At 39.8% G+C, this 22,805-nt stretch overlaps 1 protein-coding gene across 1 annotated transcript in view; it reads right to left on the bottom strand.

Moving 5' to 3' along the window:
- Positions 1–22,805, bottom strand: part of AHCYL2 (adenosylhomocysteinase like 2) — a 165,361-nt gene that overhangs the window by 49,869 nt on the left and 92,687 nt on the right. The window lies entirely within an intron of this gene.

Raw genomic sequence — 22,805 nt, 5'->3', positions numbered from 1 at the left:
TTAATTAGCTTTTCAGTACTAATAAGTATAGTAAAAATTAATCTATTATTTAAAAAAATTTTTAATTTTGGCCACGCCCTGCAGCTTGCAGGATCTTAGTTGCCCAACCAGAGAATGAACCTGGGCCACAGGAGTGAAAGCACAGAGTCCTAACCACTGGACCACCAGGGAATTCCCTAATTTATAATTTTTAATGTTTGGTATCACAAAATACTAAAAGCCACAAGGTTGATAATTTGTTAACTATAACAGATGTAGGAGTGGATAACTGGACTGAATATGTATAAACAATATTCTTGGAGGTTGCATTTTGGACAATATCTGATCATGATCTTTTTGCAATTTTATCTCTTTTTCCTACTGTTCCAAGTTCAGCTGATACTTTATAACACTTCACATCAAAGCTCATATCATTATTCAACAAATATCTTTCTTTATTTTTCCGTAATTGAATGTTTGCATAATTGCTTAGATGTGGATCCATTTGGTGTGGAGGCAGGAAAAATCAAAGATCTGACAACTGATTCTGCCTTTCATGATAAAAAGATGGTTCCTTGATGGGCAGAACACAGATACGGCATACCAGAATGAAAGCAGCAACTGTCGGCCACATTTCCTGCAGTTAGAGGTAACTACTGAGTCATTTGAGTATTCAGACAAGGGGACCAATGCCAAATCAAATTAGCTTAGCATGCCTTTTAGGGGAATTTATAGCATTTTCATAGCTATAACAACAAATATAGCCTGTGTAGTACTTTAGAGTTTGCAAATTGTTTTCAGCAATAAGAAAATTCTTTGGATTAGAAGCATTTCCCAAAATGAAAAATGGTAAAATTAATTATTTTACTGAAGTAGCAATTTATTCCAAAAAGATAAAGTGCCCTTTTATGCACTTCCATGGGATGAACCTCCATGTACTTCTCTTATCACAGTGAATACAACTATCTACCTGTATCCTGTACAAACTAGGCTCCATAAAGGCAGGAGCCATGTATCTTATTCACCTTTATATCCTCAGGCGAAAACGCCTGACACATAATAGGCAGCCATGTGCCAAAACGATGAATCTTACTCTATCTTCAGAGTCTGTACTTGATTGACTATTAAGTAAATATGGTAATCATAAGCCAAGTCTACAGTTAAAAGAATTTTTAAGGACAAAAAAAAAAAAAGTGGGGAAGGGGAAGAAGGTGGGTGAGAAGATGGGGAGGGGAGTAGCAGTCAAGCTCAAAACACTGGCTTCCATTTCACCAACCTTGTTCAAGACAATAATATGTCTTTCTTTTTTAGAGGCCCATCTAGGAAAAGGAGTAGTCATTGACTTTCCAAAGGCCACAATGAGTCACTAATGTCAGTAGTGCCTACTTTTAAAAAAGAGTAACAGACAAACCCTGCCTTCGATTATGTACCACCCCCTCGCACTCACACACCACTAGAGGGGACCAGTCACTCTACTTCTCTAGATTTGTAGGATGGGGTGGGTGGGCACACAACCGTTTACCCCAACAATACCAAACCATGTAGCCATCTAGCTGCGCCATCATTTCAAACCAGTTACCTTAAACTGAGCTCTCTTCTCTATAAAGTCCCCTCCATTTACAGTACTTCCTCCTACCCAGGTCAAGTTTAGGATATCTTTTTTTTTTCTGGCTGTGCTGTGCAGTTTGTGGGATCTCAGTTCCCAGACCAGGGATCAAACCCATACCCCCTGCAGTGGAAGTGCAGAGCCCTAACCACTGTCCCGTCAGGGAATTCCCGAGTTTAGGCTATCTTTTGGCACTAAAGACTAGGCTATGTAGGCTTTCTGCACTCAGAGACATAGGGTTCTAAATCTTGTTTACTTGTCAGACACTGAACTCAAGTTTCTTTAAGACAGAAGAATATTAAAAAGAGACTAAACACTTATATAGAGTAAGTTATACAATTGCCCCAAGAAATAAATGTTTATCTTTTACTGACAACCCATCCTTGGTGCCCACCTCCCCTTAATAGTTACATGCCATTACATTTTTCACTCCTACTTGTAGAACAGTAATCTTCCCACCCCAGTTGGGATACTCTGGTAGATTCTACCTCTAACTTTCCTACCTTATCTGAAATCAGAGAGTCCTTTAAGGGAACCCTCCTTATCCATTTGAGAGAAAATTGCCTAATTCCAACAGGCATCAAGGCGAGGAAGGGAAAGAGAATTAGGAGAGGAGCAGCTCACGTTACGCCAGAAGAACGGACGAAAGCAGGAAAGAGGGCAAAAGCAGCTGGCCTTTTACAACAGTGGCTATAGCGGCAGCAAGACTGGTAAATAAGAGCTTAGCCTCACCTGGGCTTTAATCCCAGAGTTGCCATTGACAATGTATTTCTTCTTGTTGCTCAGCATAGTGACATCACCAGCCCTACTGCCACCTCTCCAGTCCAGGGGCCCTTGTGTCTAGGCCTTTAAACTTTCCTCATCAGCAATTCTGTTGGCTCTGGTTCCAGCTAGCTTTTCTTTTCGTTGTTTTGGTGGTGGTGCCTTCCCTGGAAACCCTGAAGCACTCCAACGACCCCTCCAGCAGTAGAGCCCAATTTAATAAGGCATTTCTGTTAGTGGCTCATCAGCCATTGCTAATTCTGGTGGCTGTTTTGCTTTTATTATTATTATTTTTCCGCTAAACACCTAATTACACGGATCCTCTGACCTCTAAACCTTAACAAGTCCCTTGACAAGGCCCAACTTGCATGTGCATAACAATAGCTTATTTATATAACCGGTGCACTTTTTTACCTGCTATAATTAACTTGCTAATTAGCTTCCTTTTTAACCATACCTCCTCCTTTTCCATGTCAGATGACTTTAGTTAACCTAGTCTCATTAGAAAAAAATTAACTACAGAGCCACTAAAACAATGAGGGAATTTATAAAGATGGTAAGAAAAAAAAAAGGAGCCAAGTGCTCAGGCAGCCCCTAACCTACACTCTGTGTCCTTGGGTTAGTCAAACTGCGAACACAGGTTTCAGCTCTGTCACCAAGAAAATCAACTTTCTCAGACCACTGCTTTACTCTTAATTGTTCATCTTTTTACGCAGGTTTTGACATTCGGTTTCTAGTTCCATCTCAAGATTGTTGCTGATTAGGTGTCGAGTGATCTGCTTGCTTTTTTCAAAAACTGTGTTTTGTGGAAAGTGTGACTGGCATAGGGAGTCTTCTATTTCCTCAGGGCCCCCAGAATCATAATGACCTTGTTGCATATCAAGTAGAGTCAAATGAAAGGGCAAAGAATCACATTATTTATTTGTTGGTTTCTGAAAGGGACCCAGTGAATAGGAAAGCTACATTCAACTATATGTTACAGAGACTGGGGTGGGAATGTGATTTGAATTCTTCCTTTAGAATGAGTGCTTGTCCATAACATAATGGCACACGTGATGATCAGTAATGTCTTAGCATCACTGAAATGAGGGATCACATGTCTGCTACTCCATGAGAAAGTGAGCTCCTCCAGGTCAAGCATCACGTTTACTCATCCTTTTATTCTTCCTGCCAAGTACAACATTTGGCACAGGGAGAAAGGTACTAAATATATATATGAATAAATAAATGAAAGATTTGTTTTTATGTGTACAGCTTTTCTCCCTTAATGGAGGCATAGACTCTGATTGATTCTTTGATTTATGTATCAGAAACTTATTGGGTTCCTAGAGTGTCAGGAGTTAAAAATGTAGAAAAAACCATATAGTTCCTGCTCTCAAATAGTTCATGGAATAGTCAGTCACAGGTACAGAAAGATATACAAGCCTGTACTTATAATAGAAATGTGTTCAAGATTCAGTGGCAGCATATAACATGGTGACATAAAGTCAGCAGGGTATGTTAGGCAAGTTTTCCTAGAAGAGGAGTTTAATCTGATACTCGACTCAGGAGAATGAATTTTCAAGATGAGTGAAGTAGGGTGGCCCTTCTAGGTACATAGAGCAATATTCACAGAGCAAAAGGAACACGGAACTGCCAGGAGCCCAGTATGACAAAGAACCAAGTACATGTATACAGGAAGTTAGAAGTAGCAGGGCATGTAGCTGAAGAAAAAACAGGAGCTAGTTTGTAGAGACTTTTATGCCACGATAAATCTGATAACTTTACAATTCATAAAAATATTCCACAGAAGATATAAAACAAAATCTTGCACAGAGGTGACTGCCTATTAATCATGGAAAGATGCTATGGGCTAATGCATGATAAGAGTGACCAGTGTAGAGAAAGGAGCTGGAGAGACATATTCTCCTGAGAAGGCTGATGGAACAGATGAGAAGGGTAGGAGAACAAACTACTGGCTGTATATCTAATAGACAATTATGCGTCGTGCATTTCCCCAGAGACCATTTCAATTTATTTGTTTATCTGCTTGTTATTTTCAGTAATTTACTATCATTGCTCATCTCCAGGATGTAGGAGTTTGACCCTAGAGAGAACAGGTAATTTTTTTTTTTTTTTTTTTTTCGGTACGCGGGCCTCTCACTGTTGACCAGCTGGCTGGGTACTCAAGAAAGTGAATTAGATTTCCTATGGAAAAGTACCCAGTACTACAAAGAGCTTGAGTGGGAGGAGGAAATATTAAGATGTAGAAACTTAAGAAAAGGTTACTGCTGATCTCCATGCACATAAGAGGAGGTATTTTCACCTACCACTAGGGACTAAAGATTTCTCAGGGGAAGTGAGAATATATTAATAAAGACAGTCTTTAAAAGGATGAGTTCCCCAACCTTTTAGCAGTAAAACTGCCTGAACAAAGCTAAGAAAATCTTTCACATGAAAATAGCTGGGGAGCAGAGGCTCTAGCAGAAGTTTTCCAGTGAATGATGGAATGTTAACTTGAAGCTCTACCTTGTCAATTCTCAAGACGGGTTCTTCAAACTTCGTCCTGGCTTATTTCCCTGCTGGGAGTCAGTGATGTGAGTACTGTCAACTGCTGTCTGTGGTCTTGAGTCCTATCCTCTGAGGGGTATGCCAGTCCCTTTTTGCTACTGATCATTAACAAGAAGGGAGGTATTATAATGCACCTTCTCTGCTAAATTTTCCCCCTGAAAGAAGGTTTGAGAGCCTTGTCATACTTCCTTTGGGGGCAAGGATAGTCTCAGTGGAAAATTCATTACATTAATATGTAAACTGGAACATGAGTTATTTGTTAAAGCTGTCTTAAATGGAAATTTTGACCCACTACTGGGAACTGGCTCCAGGGTTTCCTCTTGGGGATTAAAAGGCACTCTAACACTTTACAGGTAAAGTCTGGAAATCTATAGGCAACACACTAGAGGGTGCTCAGTGGCTCACTGCGGTGGCTAAGTGGATACTGGTGGCAGCCTAACGAAGCACTTTCAGACCAGGTGAGAACTTAACAACTATGTGGTATCTGAAAGAAAGCCTCAAGAGGTTAATCTTGGGCAAGGGAAAGACAACAGATGAAAAAACTGAGTAATTGAGGCCAGCCCCTCCCTACTTTTTCTCATTGTTCTTAGAAAAATCTACTGATCAAAGGTATTTTGCTGGTTTTTGAGAGAGAAGCGCCAGGAAATCGCTAAGTAAAAGAGGTGCCATATTGAAAACAAAGCAGAGCTGTGCTTTATTAAAGAACGTTTTTTAAAAGCTGGGAAGTCTTAGGTGGTATCGCTTGAGCAATGGTCACACTAACTCCTTTAGGACAGTTATCTTGTTCACTTAAATAAAAAGAAGGTGAGTAGGTAAAAGTCCAGTAGGAGCTCCTCTTGAGAGGATGTGCTCAGCAGATAAGACAGCGTCGAGATGTATTACTTACGAGAATAAGAGTTAACTATCACACTTCCGTTGACTGAATTGACACACCAGTGTTCTGCGGAATTCTTCTGTAATATTCCTTTATAGAAGCACCAAAGGTTAATATCTTAATGTGAGCCCTCACCTAAGAAAACCAGAATTCCTGCTTCCCCTTCTTGTTATTAGTGAGTGCTGGAGATTCAAAAACAAACTTATAAATCCAACTAGAATTATTATGTGAATTTTTTCCATTAGTTCTAAAACACTGCATTATTTGAAATAAGATTGTGGATGGGTAGGATTTCTTTTGATCAAATGTCTTAAAACTGAGCACAAGGTTCTGGAACAACATTAAGAACAACAAGAGGAATAACCGCAACAAAAATAATAATTGTTATGGGAGTTGAAACATGGGCTAGTCAGTTGGGCCTTTGTTAGGTCTACTGTATATCAGTCTCATTACTGATGGTTATTTCTCTAAGCCCATAATTCCATAAACACTGAAAAGAATTTGGAATATGTTGTATACAGTCTAACCAGTTTTCAACGGGGAAAAATATATACATTTAATATATATATTATATATGTGTGTGTGTATATATATATATATATATTAAAAAACATAAGCAGTATATAGATTATAAGAAATCAGGAACATAAGGATGGTTGCTGTTTTTAAATCAAAAGTTAAAATTGCATCTAAAATATTAGGTTTTATGTGCTAGTTCTTATCAACAAATTAAGTCCTTATTATAATTATATTAAAAATATCAGGCAATAAAGATATTTTGAAAAATAGTACCAAGGGAGCTATATAGGGACTTCCCTGGTGGTCCAGTGGTTAAGACTCCACTCTTCCACTGTAGGGGGCACGGGTTCGATCCCTGGTTGGGAAACTAAGATCCCATGTGCCTTGCGGCATGGCCAAAAAATTTTTTTAATTAATTAATTAAAAAAGAGAGCTATATATTTCCTGCCTTTTAGAAACACACATATAAAGAATATTTGGGGAACTGTTTTGGCTGGTGGGAGAAAAATGGGCAGATAGGGGATAAATGTCTTAAGTCTTCTCAGGCTTGAGAGAGAGCACCATTTCTACAAGTTGTTTTTGGTTTTTTTCCCCTCACTATTCTTTTTCTTTACCCTCATGAGAAGTAAACTAAGCATTAGTTTGCAAATAGAATGCAAAGCAATCACAGTATAACACAATCCACGCAGTACACCAGCAGCAGTGGGGAAGCTCACCCCAGCCCAGACAACCAGGCAATAAGCTGACTCTGGCCACGCAGCTCTCAGACCTTCCCAGCTCACTCATAATTTTAAAAAATGTATTTTTTTTTTTTTTAAGAAAAAAGAAAGGAAAGCTGCAAGGGTGACCCAGGACATAGGAATTAATCAGAAATTAGAGTAATAACTGTTTTCCCAATCACAGGTCTTGGTAGGGACTTTTCACAGCGATCCCTATCGCCTGTCAGAAATGGCTGCCTCATTATCAAGAAACAGAAGGAAAAGCAAAGTGACCAAAGAACTCACCATCCACTCAGGCACGTGAAAAGCTGAGGTGCCCTCATTACCGTCCCCATTCTCCATAGTGCAGGCTTGAGTAATCTATGTCCTGAAGCAAAAGGGAAAGTGGTTTGGAAATGCCAGGGTTTTCTGAGTGCCCAAAAGCAGAGCCAAACCTAGTGATTCAGAAGTTCACAATATCTAGCAGAAGCTGCATCCCCTTTCACAGAGGCTTCCTATTAAAATCAAGATCATTAGTCAACTGTCTGATAAATCCCCTACCGGCCAGCTGCAGATCTTCTGATTCAAAATCAGAGCCGATGCAAGGCTCTACACCCAGGCACTACACCCAGGCACCCAAGGTTCCTACAGGACACTCACTGTTCAATGCTACCCAGACAGTATCCCCACCTCCCCCGTGGGGACTTTCTGCAGCAACAGTCAGGCTTCCTCTTTTTCCAACCCCCCCCATAAGGCACTTGTTAACTTTCTCCCGCCCCTGAGCACGCATCACTGGACGTACTGATACCAAGATCAATAAGGACTGAGGTCAAGGAGGCACACCCATTTCTTGAGAGTTGCTTGATTTGGATCTGCACAGTAAACAGGCGTTTCCCTGGGATCAAGAGTTCCTTATGGCTTTCAAGTTTAAACAGTTATGCGGAAGCTCCCCATCTGCTCACACCAGGGATCTGGCACCAAACTCAGGCATATCTCAAGTTAAATTCTTATTGCACAGGAGATTTGGATGGAGCCAGGGAAGATCTCTTGCAAAATCAGAACTTAGAAGCTCTGAAGAAAGTTCTAGGACCACAACTCCCTCTGCTGGCTCCCTGTGCTATATACATGAAAGTCTAAGGGTCTTCAGCTACCAAAAGATAGGCGCCCACTGTAAATTACCTGCTTCCCTGAGGCTAGTCAGGAGCTACCACAACGTAGGTAGGTTTGGGGGAGCCAGGGTTTCCAATCAAGACTAGTGCTGTCTATTTTATACATAGTAGTTTGTGAGCCTTAATCCCCTACCCCACTTTCCTTTTCCCCACTGGTAACCACTAGTTTGTTCCCTACGTCTGTGAGTCTACAAGGATATACTGTACAGCACAGGGAATATAGCCAATATTTTAAAATAACTTTCAATTGAGTATAATCTATAAAAATATTGAATCACTATGTTGTACACCTGAGACTAATATAATATTGCAAATCAACTAACTTCAATTATTTTTTTCATCGTGCTGCATGGCTTGTGGGGTCTTAGCTCCCCGACCAGGGCCCCCAGCTGTGAGAACCAGAGTCCTAACCACTGGACCACAAGAGAATTCCCTGTACTTCAATTTTTAAAAAAAAGACTAATGCTGCCTCGAAGTCCCTATCCAATGCTGTTTTTTACTCACAGGTCTGGTTTCAGAAAGAAACAGGATGCCAACACAGTAGTCTTATACACTATCACCTTAAGGGACCTCAGAAGCTGCTTCCTCCTTATGTCCCCATACCAGCTCCCTTCTCCTTATACACTTCAGAAGTTTGGAAATAAGACAAAACTAGAGAAAAGGTGACCCAATCTATTTACCTTCTTAATTAATTCCTAGAGTATATTATCCAATAAGAGTACCATAGATTTCAGGCACAAACGAAGCCCAACAAGATATGCCTGCTCTGGTCCCCTTCAAAACCAGGGCCTCCTTACAGTGTTAATTCCCATTGCAGAGGATAATTTCTCTGGAGCTGATAGTCATAATATTGTGATTGTGATTACAGGTTCATTGCCCTTTTGGGCTTTCGTCGGTTAAAGGAATGGTCTTTTGGATATGGAATGGAGGAGAGGAAGGTAACTTCTAGGGAAAGAGGTGTTATTGCAAGATGCCAGAAAGGGCAGAATTCAAATGACTGACCTGGAGGTCCGGACTGGAGAGAAAGGCAATTGAAAACAGAAGGGGACTGTTGGACCAGATGAATGCAGAGGTGTCAAAGGATTAGAGATCACAGGACAGGTAGAGATCAAATGCAATAAGAAAAGAGAACAGCAGGGGTGGAAGTAAAGGAAGCTGTGGTCATAGAGGAGCTATGGAGTGAAGCAATTTGAGTGACAGCAAGATACAGAAGGTCGATGAAATGCAGGAGAGATTTGGGGTCAGGGTTTCAATTTTGATAAAGCCCTCTGTAATCAGATTGTCAATTTCGATAAAGCTTCAGCTCTCAGCAACCTCCAGTTATTGTCCTCTGTCTGGTCTTCCTTTTAATCCAAACGTCTTTTTTTTTTTTTTTTTTTTTTTTGCGATACGCGGGCCTCTCACTGTTGTGGCCTCTCCCGTTGCAGAGCACAGGCTCCGGACGCGCAGGCTCAGCGGCCATGGCTCATGGGCCCAGCCGCTCCGCGGCATGTGAGATCTTCCCGGATCGGGGCATGAACCCGTGTCCCCTACATCGGCAGGCGGACTCTCAACCATTGCGCCACCAGGGAAGCCCAATCCAAACTTCTTAATAAAATGAGAAGTTAACATTTGTTGCCTAAATTTCCAATGATGTATTTCATTTGACATTTTTTTTCTTTTGGTCACGCTGCGGCTTGCAGGATCTTAGTTCCCCAACTAGGCACTGAACCCTGGCTGCGGCAGTGAAAGTGGTGAGTCCTAACCACTGGACCGCCAGGGAATTTCATCTGGGCTTTAAATGCAACATATCTAAAATCAAAAGGATTGCTCCATCTTTCCTTTCCCCCCACTCTTCAAACAATAGTTTCTTCTCCTTACTTTTGTACCACTGTTCCCTCGGTCATCCAAATATAAAAACCTCAGTCATCTTTGATTTCTCCCTTTTCCCTAGTTTCTAGAACAATCAGTTGCCAATTATTTTTGAGTCCTACGACACCAAGCATCTCATCTCTCCCTCCCTGTCCATTTTCATTGCCTCCTAAAAACCCTCTATAAATCCTTTCCAATAGGATCTTCCACTACTCATCCCTAAATATTCTGTATCCCCAGGTAAGCTGTATTACCTGTTATTTCCTGAATGTGAAGACTGTACAGCAGAGCATCTAAGAGCTCTGGTTTTGGAGTTAAACAGACCCAGGTTTGTATCCTGGCTGTCATGTAATTAACCTTTCCAACCATCCAGTTTTATAATCTGTACAGTGGAAATAATAATAGCCATCTCACAGGATTGATGCAAGGATTTTAAAAGTTTGCATACACTGAGTACTTAATAAATGGTAGCTCTTACTTGTGTCACTGTTATGCCGTCTCCTTTCCCACCTCAATGCCTTTGCTCATGCCATTTTCTCAGACTGAAATGCATTCATTCTGCCTTCACTTCCATCATCTTCACATATTCAGATACTTCAAGGAATTCCCTGAAGGTCCAATGGTTAGGACTCTGTGCTTCCACTGCAGGGGGCACAGGTTCAATCCCTGGTTGGGGAACTAAGATCCCACATGCCACACACCATGGCCAAAAAAACACCCCAAAGATGAAAAACAAATTCTTCGAGGTTCGGCTCAAATGATTGTTCTGCCATGGAATCTAACCTAAAAAACAAAGGAATCTCTCTTTTCTCTAATACTGCTCCTTGGTCACATCACTATTTTCACCTTTCCTCATATTACAGTTACTGGTATATGTGCTGTCCCTCATTAGTTCAGGCTCTTCGGGGGCTTAGCCAGCTTTGATTTGCCTATAGTGTCCGGCATATGGTAAGGGCTTAAGAAATTGTCCAACTTTGTATGCTGTACATATACCTTATAGTACTCTGGGGCAACTTGCATAACCAATGTGTTAAATACATTTATGTCCACTTTGTAGGATTTGGAACACTATTTTATACCTTTAGGGGCTTAGTTATACACTACTGACCAAAGCTATGACTTATTTGTGGTGAGTCCTTAGTAGGGTTTTAATCCTTAATTATAATATTATCTCTGAAAGAATATACAATCTGCTTTCCATTGCTTGATCTGCATCAACTGTAATCTATTATGATCTGCATCATAATGAAGCTTTTAGAAACAAATCAAGGCCAAAAGACTATTTCACTGCTAGAGCAGAGCCCAACCCTTAAAATATGTCAGTGATCGGCAAAGTACTAGGTTCTTGGTACTCCTGTTGATGTTTTCTGCACAATCTGTTATTAAATAAATGGGGAGAGGAAGGGATAAATTAGGGGTTTGGGATTAGCAGATACAAACTACTATATATAAAATAGATAAAAACAAGGTCCTGCTGTATAGCACAGGGAACTATATTCAATATCCTGTAATAAACCATAATGTAAAAGAATATGAAAAAGAATATGTATATATGTGTGTAACTGAATCACTTTTCTGTACCCCAGAAACTAACACAACATTGTAAGTCAACTATACTTCAGTAAATAAATAAATAAATGGAAGGTGACTGCCCTCATGGTATTGCTAAAATGTGGAAGAAGATAACTTTTAAAGAAGACAGGGTTGGGAATAAAAGAATAAGCACAAGTAAAATATATCACTTTAGCTAAACTAAATGTCATTTTAGTTGTGACTTTTTTTAGAATAGGTTTTAACTAAAATATCCTTCATTTGAAAACTGAAGCCTTATTATACCTTTCTGTAATGACTCTGAAACAAAAATAAAACAGTAGCTATTACAGTTGAGAACTGAAGGTCTATTAACTGAGTGGGACTGCACAAGGTACAGGGTACAGGTGTAGGTACTAGTTATAAAGTTGTTTTCATTCTAATTTAATTTTACCATAATGTGCCTTAGAAGATACACCTATAGCAGGAGCAGGAGTGAGACCCCTGCGTATGATTATCTATAATAATCACCCTGAACATTTAGGAGTTTGCAACTTCAAAAGGATACACAAACTGCACCTGCTCCTGCAGCCCTCAAGCTTTACAAAAATTGATCAAGTATGTGAATAGCTCAAAAGAATCTCAATTTCACTCCAAGAAGACGATGGACTTGAAGTTCTATGTGCCAGTGGTGTTCCTACCAGTGGTGATTTGATACTAGTATCATCATTAAATTAATGAGGGCCGGAGTGAATATATGCTTGGGGCTGGAGGGGAAAGGACAAGAAGTTAATATTTCCAGGGGCCAAAGTCAAAAAGAACAAGAAGTAATTACAATGTGATGAAGAAGTAACTACAATGGCAGAAAAGTTTTAAACAGGAGGCAATAAATCTGGAGCCTAGAGAGTCATAAGGCACAGGGCAAAGAATACAAGAATGTGACCCTGTCCTCTATTCCTGGCTTGGCCCTAATGGTTTTATTAGACTTTAGCAAGTCACCTAAGTACTCCCTTCTTCAGTTTCCTTATTATAAAATAAGGGGGAGGTGAGTAAGAGGGCACGGTGGAAGGTTAGAACTGGTTCCTTCCAGTTCTGACATTCGGTATTTCTAATCCATCTGGTTTCTCTGAGGCCATAAGAGAAAGCAATAACTACTCCTTAGTCACCTAAGTTACAGCTTATTGTAGAGGCTAAGGTTTCTAACCAGCAGAGTTCAGAGTTCCATCTGGTCAATTATGAGGTTGGCTGAAATTGCTAGACTTTAAATCTCCTTTGCCCCTTCAAACCCGAAATGCCCACGCTACCTGAGCAACCGGAGTTAAGTCCTACTACCGCCCCCCGCCCACCAACTTAAATGTTAGGCATCCTATCTCTCAGTTTCTCAGTGATCTTAAGACTCACATCCCACAGGTATTTTATATTCCACATGGAGGCATCATCATTACTGGTAAAGACTACAGGCTTTAAGAGTTAGATAGGCTTGGGTTTAAGGCTAGCTCCATTACTTCCTAGCTGTGTATCTTTTGGTAACCTATATAACTTTTTTGAGCCTTTGCTTCCTCATCTGTAAAACAGGATAATAAAACCCTCCTCAGATTAAGGTTATAAAGATTAAAAAATACATATAATACATAGAAAGCACTTAGCACAGTGCCAGGGAACTATTTTGTCCAAAACTAGACATAAGCAGAGTAGTACCAGATGGGTTTGAATCTTGATTCATCACTTACCAACTGTGTAACCTTAGACAAATTATTTATCCTCCTTGTGCCTCAGTTTTCTCATCTTTAAAATGGGGACATTAAGAATATCTACCTTATGGGATTGCTGAGAAGATAAAATAAATTAACATATATAAAGCACTTAGAACAGTGCCTGCAACTTATCAGTGCTATTTAACATTTACTATTATTATTAATAAATATAACATGTACATCCCCCAACACACACAAATTCATCTTTTCTTCTTATACATGGTGAATTCATTCAATTGAACCACAAATATTTATTGGGTGCCTATCATGTGCCAGGCAGCATAGAAAGACAGTCCCTGCATTCATTGTGCAGGAGAGAGAGAGGCAATTCAATAATTACTAAAAATAAAGTGTGAAAAATGATAAGGTAAGTACAGGCTGCTATGGGAGTATATGGCAAGGGTACCAATCATGTGTACTGGGAGTGTCACATCAGAGAAGCTCCATTTAAGCTGAAAGGTAATGGATAAGTAGGGGGTACCTGGTGTGCATTTGGTGGGGAGGGGGAATGAGAAGAGTATTCCAAATAGGAGGAAGAATATGTTCTCCGCATTATCTCTTGCAATCTGTCCTATCGTCTTCACACCAGCTGTCTAAAGCCTGACCATCATCCTATCCATCTAATTCAGTGCTTCTTAAACTTGAATGTGTCTACAAATTATTTGGAGATCTTGTTAACATTCTGATTCTGATTTAGTAAGTCTGGAATAGGTCCCAAGATTCTACATTTTTAACAGCTCTCAGATGATGGCAATACTGCTGAGACTACGCTTTGACAGGGCCTAGACTCCATCCCTGGAATAACCTACTTCAGTTCATTAAATTAACTTATTTATATGTGATTATCATCTGCACAATTATTTTACACATCACTTCCTTGTTCATAATGCCTCAATAGCTCCCCATTGTCTTCGAAATAAAATCCAAACTCCTCAGCATGACACACAAGACCCTTCATGATAGCCTCCGTGTATCTCCTGAGCCTCACTCAGCTCTCTGAATTCCCCCAGATCCCCACTCTGAACACATATACTCTAACTTCCTTCAGTACATATTTCCAGCTCCAGGTCTAGGTTAAGAATCAATTCTAGGGAATTCCCTGGCAGTCCAGGGGTTAGGGCTCTGCCCTCTCACTGCTGAGGGCCGGCGACCTAAGATTCCACAAGCCGCATGGGGAGGCGAAAAAAAACATCAATTCTATGATTTACTGAATAATAACCCAGACTGATCTCTATTATAGCACATATCAGTGCCGATAGTATAACTGAACATTTATCTGTTTACACGGCAGAACTGTAAGAAATTTGAGGGCAGATATTATGTCTCATTCCTATATTCCAGGCACATAGCAAACAACCAATGAATATGTACTGAATTTTTAAAAAATGACTTAATCAAAGAACAGCTAGCTCAGAGTAAAGCCCCAAATGAATAAAATATACCACAGGCACCTGAAGGGTAAAAGGAAAGAAAAGGGACTCAGGTATGTATTGACAAAACCATAAAAAGAAACTGCATCATAACAAAATCATGCCTAGTATCCCTAAGTGTACCTCCTTGCCACTGGCGAATCCAGTCACCGTTACAATTAAGCAACACAGAGACTACAGTACACTAAAGCAGGCACCAAGCCACCTTTCCCACTCCCTGTTAAGTCCTCTAGAATTTGGGAGTGGAATGTGGACTTGAATCCTCAATCTCCCTGACACAGCTAATAGCGCTCCACTTAGGTCAGAGTTCAATTTGCTGCATAGTTAGCACCCCTAGCTAAAACTGGCCTCAAAAAGCAATCAAGCTTAAACTTGAAAGCTTCTTCTTAAACATGAAAACAACTAGAGTAAGAGCGGACAAGGATTTGCATTCAGGGCCCTCAATTTTATCACAAAGTGGGAAGTAGGGGAAGGGTAGGAAGGATGCAGGATGAAATAATGAAGCATAATGCCATTAAATAAATGTGGAATGTAGACTTCTCACTACATTATTTTTTATAATAAACTTTAAATTCAGGCATAATGTATCTACAGAAAAAGTACATAAGTCAGAAAGTTACAGTTTGATAAAATTTCAAAAGTCAACATACCTATGTAACCACTACCCAGATAAGGAAATAGAACTTTATCAGCACCCTAGAGTCTTCCCTCATGACCCCTCTCAGTCATTACCTTCACTCCTCCTTAAAGGTAATCTCTGATTCCTATCACTATTTATCAATTTTGCCTATATTTAAACCTGATGTAAATACCGTAAAAGATGCATTCTTTTTTTTTTGAGGTACGCGGGCCTGTCACTGTTGTGGCCTCTCCCGTTGCGGAGCACAGGCTCCGGACGCGCAGGCTCAGCAGCCATGGCTCACGGGCCCAGCCGCTCCGCGGCATGTGGGATTTTCCCGGACCGGGGCACGAACCTGTGTCCCCTGCATCGGCAGGCAGACTCTCAACCACTGCGCCACCAGGGAAGCCCAAAGATGCATTCTTAAGAGCGTGATTTTTTCCTGCTCAATGTTTCTAAGAGTTATCCAAGTTCATTGATTTAGCAGTAGTTCATTTATTGGTATTGCCTGAAAGTACCCCACTGCATGACTATTCATAATTTATTGAATCCATTCTCCTGTTGAAAGTTGGTTTCAGTTTGGGGGCCTTAAATAATAAGGTTGCTGTGTATGTTCTTGTGTATGTCATGTGGTACCCATATGAAAATATTTCTGTAGGATATAGGTACGTAAGAGTAGAATTGCTGGGTTATAGGGTATGCATATGTTTGGCTAGGTAGATAATGTCAAGCAATTTTCCAAAGTGTTGGTACCATTTTATACTCCTACCAGCAGGATATCAATGTTCCAGTTGCTTCATATCCTTGTTAGTGCTTAGTATTGTCGGTCTTTTTACATTTTAGGCATTCCAGGTAATGGCGTCACATTGTGATTTTAATCACATCTCACCACCACAACTACCATCATGACCACAACCTGAGCACATTTTTTTATGGCCTTTATTTTGTAGAGGTGCATTTCCTCTTATAGCCACTTCGTTGAGAGTTTTTTTTCTTTACCACGAATGGATGTTGAATCTTGCCAAATGCTTTTTCTGCATCTACTTAGATGATCGCATGATATTTAGCCTTCATTTTGTTAATCACATTGATTGATTTGCAGATACTGAACCATCCTTGCCTCTCTGCAATAAATCCCACCTGATCATGGTATATGATCCTTTTTATGTATTGTTAAATTTGGCTTGCTAATATTTTGTTGAGGTTGTTGAGGATTTTTGCATCTATGTTGATCAGGAATATTGGCCTGTAACATTTTGTGTGTGCGTGTGTGTGTGTGTGAAAAAATATAAGATTTGCCATTTTAAAGTGTACAATTCAGTGGCAATAATTGCATTGTTGTGCAACCATCACCACCATCCATCCCTGGGACTCTTTCATTATCCCAAACTGAAACTCTATACCCATTAAACAATAACTCCTCATTCCCTTTCTCCCTCAGCCCCTGGTAACCACTATTCTACTTTCTTTCTCTTTGAATTTGACTAGGTACCTCATATAAGTGGAATCATACAATATTTGTCCTTTTGTCTGGTTTATTTCACTTAGTATGTTTTTAAGGTCTATCCATATTATAGCATGTATCAGAATTTCATTCCTTTTTAGGGCTCAATAATATTCCATTGTATGTATACAGTACATTTTGTTTATCTATTATTCTTCCATCGATGGACATTTGGGTTGTTTCCACCTTTCGGTTATTGTGAATAGTGCTGCTACAAACATAGGTGTACAAATATCTGTTCGAGGCCCTACTTTCAATTCTTTTGGGTATATACCCAGAAGTGGAATTGATGGATCATATGGTAATTTCTGTTTAATTTTTAATTTATATTTATTTATTTATTTGGCTGCATCTGGTCTTCATTGTGGCACACAGGATCTTCGATGTGGCATGCAGGATCCTTCTTTGCTCTTTGTTGTGGCACTTGGGCTTCTCTCTAGTTGTGGCGCGTGGGCTCCAGGGTGCTTGAGCTCAGTAGTTGTGGTGCGTGGGCTTAGTTGCCCTGCGGTATATGGGATCTTAGTTCCCCAACCAGGGATTGAACCTACATCCCCTGCATTGGAAGGCAGATTCTTAACCACTACAAGTGGTTAAGTCCCCTGTTTAATTTTTTGAGTATCAACCACACTATTTTCTGCAGAAGCCACACCATTTTACATTCCATCAGCAATGCACAAGGGTTCCAACTTGGAGAAGTTGGAACTCTTGTGCACTGCCAAGAATATTTTTATGCTTATTGGCTATTTGGATATCCTCTTATGTGAAGTGGCCTTTCAAGTATTCTGCCTATTTTTCTTTCAGGTTTTCAGTCTTTCCCTCATGAATCTGTTTAAGTCATTTACAGATTCTGATAATGAGTCTTTTGCAAACATCTTCCACTCTGTGGCTTCCACTCTTACTGTTTTCTTTCTTTTCAATCTTTGTTTTGAAATAATTATAGACTTAGAAAGAAATTTGTAAAAATAGTGCAGAGAGCTCCCATATACACTCCACCCAAGATCCTCTAATGTTGACAACTTGTAAAATGAGGGTAATTATCAAAACTAATAAATTAACGTTGGTAACAATCCTATTAACTAAATTATAGACTTTATTTGGATTTCAAAAGTTTCTCCAAATGTCCTTTTTTAGTTCTAGGACCCAACCCAGGATCCCACATTACATTCAGTTGTCATGTCTCCTTAGTCTCTTCCAATCTGTGATAATTCCTCAGTCTTTCATGACCTTGACAATAGTAGTTGACTGAATCCTGAAATAAAGCTATGCATTAATTGGACTTAAAACAAAACAAAATATATGCTCATCTTTTCTGATTAAATTTTTAGTCTCCACCCCAGTTTTACTGAGATATAATTGACATACAATATTGTATTAGTATAAGGTATACAACATAATGTTTTATTTTGTTTTTTGGGGTTTTTAGAAACTTTTAAAAATATTTATTTATTTTTGGCTATGTTGGGTCTTCGTTGCTGCGCGGGGGCTTTCTCTAGTTGTGGTGAGCAGGGGCTACCCTTCCTTGCGGTGCTCGGGCTTCTCATTGCGGTGGCTTCTCTTGTTGCAGAGCATGGGCTCTAGGCACACAGGCTTCAATAGTTGTGGCACACGGGCTCAGTAGTTGAGGTTTGCAGGTTCTAGAGCACAGGCTCAGTAGTTGTGGCGCCCAGGCTTAGCTGCTCCGCGGCATGTGAGATCTTCCCAGACAAGGGCTCGAACCCATGTCCCCTGCATTGGCAGGCAGATTCTTAACCACTGCGCCACCAGGGAAGTCCCAAAATAATGTTTTGATATATGTATATACTGCAAAATGATTGCTATTGTAAGTCTAGTTAACACCTGTCACCCCACATAGTTACAGATAGCCTTTCTTGTGATGTTATCTGCTCATCTCTTTTGGTTACTTTTTAATAGAATGGAGATACCAATTTTATATAGTAATAAAGTTTAAACAATTTTAAAGATCAGCTAATTCAAGTTCCTTATTTTAAGGATAAAGAAGTAAAGAACTAGAAATATTACTTATCCAAAGTCTTACAGTACTCTTTTTCCCCATTGATTTTATTTGGAAGGTGATATATTTTTGTTTGTGACTTTTTTTTTTTTGTGACTTTTAATAGATTTTTCGGGTGCTTTAAGTGCCTTAAGTGTTTGGAGACCCTCTCTTCTTAACATGAACCAAGTGGCTCTATTTCCATTAAGAGATCAACAGGGCGTAAATGGCTCCTGAACTGTTGCTCATTTTCTAATTTTTCTGGAATGAAGATGTATTACTCTTATAAAAATAGAAATAAAGAAGAGAAATGTGTGGTAGACAGAATAATGCCCCCCCCCCAAGATGTCCACATCCTAATCTCCAAAGCCTGTGAATACATAGCATGGGTGAGGCTGCAGATGGAAGTAAGGTTGCTAATTGGTTGACCTTGAGATAGGGAGATTATCCTGAATTATCCAAGTGGGCCCAATATAATCAAAAGGTTCCTTATACTTGGAAGAGGGAGGCAGAAGAATGAGAGCCAGAGAGATATTTAAAGATGCTATAATGCTGGCTTTGAGAATGGAGGAAGGGGCCACAAGCCAAGGAATCCTGGCTGCTTCTAGAAGCTGGAAAACGCAAGGAAGTAGATTCTCCTCTAGAGCCTCTAGATGGAATATAGCCCTGTTGACATTTTGATTTTAGTCCACTGAGACCCATTTTGGACTTCTGACTTCTAGAATTATAATTAAATATATTTATATTATATTTAAGCCATAGAAAATTAATACTGGAAGGCTCTGAAATTTTAAGGGGGAGAGGGAGAGATTAGCTGTTTGGTCTTAAATAGCTCATTTTCAACTAACTACCCATGAACGCTCAGTTTGGCTAGCAATATTTTCATAACTTTTTAAATTCTGCACATTAAAATGACTAACATTTTAAAAAGTGCTTGGGAATAAGATTCCATTTTTACCAAATCCTTATTTTGTATAAGAACACTGTCAATGAGAGACAGTGTTAAGATGTGACTGGAGAGGTAGGCAGGGACTGACTGATGACGTAGGGTTTACAGGTCACAGAAAAGTTTTAATTTTATTTTAAGAATGATAGGAGGCTACTAGGGATTTATGTTTTTAAAAGATCACCATGGCTGTGTAAAAAGAGAAAAACTGAATGAACATGAATGGAAATGAGAAGAATAGTTAGAAGGTCATTAAAACATATGAAAGATGATGGTAGCCTGGACGATGATGACAGTAGTGAAAGGATTTAAGACATATAGGTTGGTGGTTGACTCAACTGGACTTGGTAACAGACAATGTGAAAGGTAAGGAAGATGTCAAGAATAGCCAACAGGTTTCTGGCTCAAGCAACTGGTTAAGTAGGGATGCCATTGTTAAAATGTGGAAGAACAGGGGAAAAATAGATGTGGCAAGAATATCAAGACTTCAACTTTGGCCATGTTAAGTTTGAATACAGAGTCTAGAGCTCAGAGGAAAGCCTAGGCTGGAAATATAAAATTGGGAGTTATGATTTCATCCGTTTCCATAATTTAAATCCCATGTATAGACAGATATATAAAACCATGGGAATGGATAAAAATTGCCTAGAGAGGAGAAAAAAGCAAACAAACAAACAGAATTCAAGTCTGAGCCCTGATCCATGATGTACCATACAGGATAGAAGAAGAAAAGCCAGCAACTGAAATCTAAGAAGCAGCTGCCAGAAAAGTAAGGGGAAAAATCCAAAGTGAATACTGTCACTGAAATCAAGAAAGGAGATTCTTTGAAGAAGGAAAGTATGGTCAGGTATTTCAAATACCTACTGAGAAGTTTAATAAGATGACAGCTGAAAATGGTTTGTAGGACTTGGCAACATGGAGGTTTTGATGACTTGAGGGAGTAATGGGAGGTGAAAGCAGGATTAGGGAAAACTGGAGAATGACTGGGAAGTTAAGAAGGAGAGATGGTTTGAATAGACAAGTCTTTTGGAAAATTGGGCTGTGAAGCAGAGCAGAGATATGTTAATAACTAAAGAGGGATTACAAGTCAAAGGAAGTTTTGTGTGTGTGTGTGTCTGTGTGTGATTTTGTTCACAAGATGTTTACTAAAGCTTGACTGAACTCTGAAAGGAATGACCCAACACAGGGGGAGGATAAAAATGTGTGTGTCTGTGTGTGTGCGTTTAGAAGTGTAAATAAAGTAAAGAGAGGGGTAAATAGGGTTGCCAGATAAAATTCAGGACATCCAGTTATATTTGAATTTCAGATAAACAACAAATAATTTTTCAGCATAAATGTGTCCCAGATATTGCATGGGACATGCTTATACTGAAAACTATTTGTGGTTATCTGAATTTCAAATTTAACTGTGCAATGTGTTGTTGTTTTTGCCAAGTTTAACAACCTTAGGGATAAATCAAGAAGAAAAGTCTCAGAAGAAAAGAGGGAATGGGATCCAGGGCACAAGTACTTCTTCTTCTGTTATAGAAAGAAAAAAGAAAAGTAGATGTAGCAAATTTACAGATGATGGTAATAAGATGAGGGAATTCACATCTAAGAGGTTCCTGCCCTCCAACAATGAGTCATGACATAACATCAATTAAGGGAGGTGTTTGGGGGGCTAGTTCCCTGGTGGTCTAGTGGTTTGGATTCCGTGCTTTCACTGCCATGGCCCGGGTTTGGGAAACTAAGATCCCGCAAGCTGCGCAACACGGCCAAAATTAAAAAAAAAAAAAAAAAGGTAGATGGGGAGGAACAGCTGTAGGAGAACTGAAAAGCATTAAGAGACAATTGTTTTATAGTAATTTAAAAACAGACAACTTGGGACTTCCCTGGTGGTCCAGTGGTAAAGAATACACCTTCAACACAGGGGATGTGGGTTCGATCCCTGGTCAGGGAATTAAGATCCCACACGCCGCGGGGCAACTGAGCTCGTGCGCCTCAACGAGAGAGCCCAGGTGCCACAAACTACAGAGCCCATGTACCCTGGAGCCTGTGCGCCACAACTAGAGAGAGAAAACCCACATGCCACAACTAGAGATAAGCCTACGCACCACACCGCAACTACAGAGAAACCCAAGCAGACTGCACGCTGTAACAAAAAAGATCCCGCTTGCCTCAACAAAGATCCCGTGTGCTGCAGCCAAAACAAAATAAGAAAGACAAATAAATAAAATAAATAAATATTTTAAAATAAATAAACAGGGCTTCCCTGGTGGCGCAGTGGTTGAGTCCGCCTGCCAATGCAGGGGACACAGGTTTGAGCCCTGGTCCGGGAAGATCCCACATGCCGCGGAGCAACTGGGCGCGTCACCACAACTACTGAGCCTGCGCTCTACAGCCCGTGAGCCACAACTACTGCAGCCCGTGCACCTAGAGCCCATGCTCCGTAATGAGAAGCCAACGCAATGAGAAGCGCCACAAGTAGAGAAAGCCCGTGTACAGCCACAAAGACCCAACACAGCAAAAAATAAAGTAAATAAATTTATCAAAATAAATAAATAAATCCACTGAAAATCTACATTTGGAAAATTAAAAAAAAAAAACAGACAACTAGCAGCCACTGAAAGTTTCTAAGTAGGGCAGTAATATCTCTGCAGAATGATATGATAAAAATATGCTAAAGTAAGATGCATTCAAGGGAGAATGTGGCTGAAAGAAATGAGAGCAACTTTAAGGTCAACTTGAAGATGGTTAAAGTCTGTATTTCCAGATTACTATTACATGAATGAAAAAGAAAGGAAACGTTTGAGAAATGACATAAAGGAAGAACTAGCAAGATCTAGACAAAGATCTGAATCCAGAGTTGAAGGAGAGAGATGTTCTTATAATATATATGTATATGAGAAGCCATGTTCAACATAGTACATTCAAATTCTACGCACTCAGCAACTTACATCATTACCGCTTTTATGTTTGTGATAATAACCATTATGATTATTTTTCCCTACCTGACAATTTACTGCCAAAAAGTTCTAATTGCTT

This window comes from Phocoena phocoena, chromosome 9, assembly GCF_963924675.1.
Source record: "Phocoena phocoena chromosome 9, mPhoPho1.1, whole genome shotgun sequence".
Lineage (NCBI taxonomy): Eukaryota > Metazoa > Chordata > Mammalia > Artiodactyla > Phocoenidae > Phocoena > Phocoena phocoena.
Note: the sequence above shows the minus strand (reverse complement) of the source record. Positions and strands in the feature narration are given on the sequence as shown.